Below are 2603 nucleotides of genomic sequence, written 5' to 3' on the forward strand. Positions count from 1 at the left end.
CTTACTTCCCTGATAGTAGTAGTCGGGGTATTGGTGGCCATTGGCTGTTGTGTCATACCCTGTATACGAGGGCTCACCCAGAGGCTGATTGAAACAGCCTTGGTGAAACGAATGCCCCTGAGGAGAATCAGACAGAGGAACTTTATCAACTAAATAATAAGGAGATGAGTGAGACTAAGATGGATGAAATCTCTGAAATGATGCTTGCGAATTTTGGGAACAATGTTTAAAAAAAAAAGAGACAAAAATGCAGAAGATAACAGATAGTAATGAAAAGAAAAAGGGGAAATTGTGGGATATAAATGAATTAATGTTATTTCTGCAAGTATAAATTCTGATACAGAATAGGAATGAGAAATACATATTCAGCAAAAAGAAAGGATATGTTAGCATGAGACGTGAATACAGAACAATGGTGGATATATGGGCAAACAGGAAAGCATCTGTTTCCCCCTTACACGGGGACACAGAAACAAACCCTAATCAAAGAGGTCAAAGTGGCCTCTGGATGGAAATAGATGCTGATAGAAGAAAAGATATGCCTAATCAATAATCTACAATAGACTGACGTCAAACACCCTTATGGGAGTCAGAGATAAGAGTTTGTCACGGACAAGACAGGATAAACAGAAGTTGTGGGATCAGTCTTAAGGAAATCTGTGACGTAAGCGAAGCAGGGAACAAACAATGGAATAAGGAAAAATATGGGGATTCAAACTGTATAAATTTCGAGAGTTTGTTGGATTTGGTGTGCATTTTGTCATTACCTTACCAGGTAATTAGACAAAGCACCCATCTATAGGTGTACAAATAAGTGGCTGATCAGAAATTAGTCTCGGACTGAAATTATTAAAGTGAGTGAGCTTTTGTTTCTCACAACATGCAAATTCTCCTCCAAGCCTCATAATACCTTGACTTGGAATTATTTTTATTTTATTTATTCATTCATGAGGTGTGGCTGCATCAGTATTTATTGCCCATCCTTAGTTGTCCTTGAGAAGACAGTAGTGAGCTGCCTTCTTGAACCACTGCAGTCCACCTGCAGTGAGTTGACCCACAATTAGGGAGGAAATTTCATTAGTTTGTCCCAGTGACAGTGAAGGAATGATGATATATTTTCAAGTCAGAATGGTGAGTGGCTTGGGCTTGGAAGGTGCTGTCTAAGGATCCTTGGTGAATTTCTGCAGTGCATCTCATAGATAGTACACACTGCTGCTACCGAGCGTCAGTGTTGGAAGGAGTGAATGTTTGTGAATGTGGCATCAATTAAATGGACTGCTTTGTCTTGGATGATGTCAAGCTTCTTGAGTGTTGCTAAGCCAAATCCCTGCAACTCCATTCCTAACAGCACTTACACCTCAAGAACTGCAGTGCTTCAGGAATGCAGCTCACCAACAACTTCTCAAGACAAGTTAGGGATGCACAATAAATGCTGGCCTAGCCAATGTCCCTCACATCTCACAATTCTAAGGATATGCAGTAAGCAATTTTGTACTGAGATGAAAAATTTCATCATCCAGAGCCTGTGGAATTCTCTGTCACAGAAAGTGGTTGAGGTCAAAGCACTGAATGTTTTTAAGAAGCAGTTTGATACAGTTCTTAGGGCTAAAGAGATCAAAGGGTATAGGAGAAAATGTGATCAAGGGGGTTGGTGATGACCTTGTGGTATTGTCGCTAGACTGTTAATGCAGAGACCAGGTAATGTACTGGGCACCCAGGTTTGAATCCTGCCGTGGCAGATTGTGGAATTCGAATTCAATAAAAATCTGAAATTAAGAGCCTAATGATCACCATGAAACCATTGTGGGTTGTCAGAAAAGCCCATCTGGTTCACTAATGTCCTTTAGGGAAGAAACCTGCCGTCCTTACCCAGTCTGGCCATGTGTAACTGCAGATGCACAGCAATGGGGTTGATTCTTAATTGCTCCAATTAGGAACGGCAACAGATGCTGGTCTAGCTTACAATGTTCCCATCTTGTGAATGAATTAAAAGAAAAACAAGGTACTGAGCAGGATGTTCAGTCATGATGATAATGAATGGCGCAGTAGGCTCTGAGGGCTGAATGACCGACTCCTGTTTCTAGTTTCTATGTTTCTACAAAGAAAGTTTCTTTGAGATGTGGATGTTGAACTATATCCTCCTCAGTGGCTACACTGCGTCTAATGTATTGACACAAAGTCGTTTAAAAAGGGTAGTGCAGTGATTATTGAACTTTACAATTTTAGTTGTAGGGAAGGAGAGTTTATCAGGAGCCTTCCTGTTTGAAGAGACGTCATTGAGAGTTAAAATGAAAAGAAGATGAAAATCCTTGTGGATATTAAGGGTTAAGTTGAAGTACAGATCAGCAGAATGTAAACTGCAGGATGTATAGTGTATGCATATTCTCCTAATAATTTTATGGTTGATACAAAGAATATGTATCGTTATGGTGCCTGTTATGTTCAAGATGGAAACAATATCTTATCAACTGTGTGTCACAGTTATGTTAAGTGCCATCTGTTCCCGCTCAGTGCTCCTTGGATTTCAACTCCAAACATGGTAACCTTTTCATTGCAACTTAGCTCTGTTGCCAAGAGAAATTCTCTCTCTCTCTCTTTGCGCA

The sequence above is a fragment of the Chiloscyllium plagiosum genome, unplaced genomic scaffold (assembly GCF_037043375.1).
Source record: "Chiloscyllium plagiosum isolate Xiang-an unplaced genomic scaffold, Cpla_swu_hap1 HiC_scaffold_12, whole genome shotgun sequence".
In the NCBI taxonomy this organism is placed as follows: Eukaryota; Metazoa; Chordata; class Chondrichthyes; order Orectolobiformes; family Hemiscylliidae; genus Chiloscyllium; species Chiloscyllium plagiosum.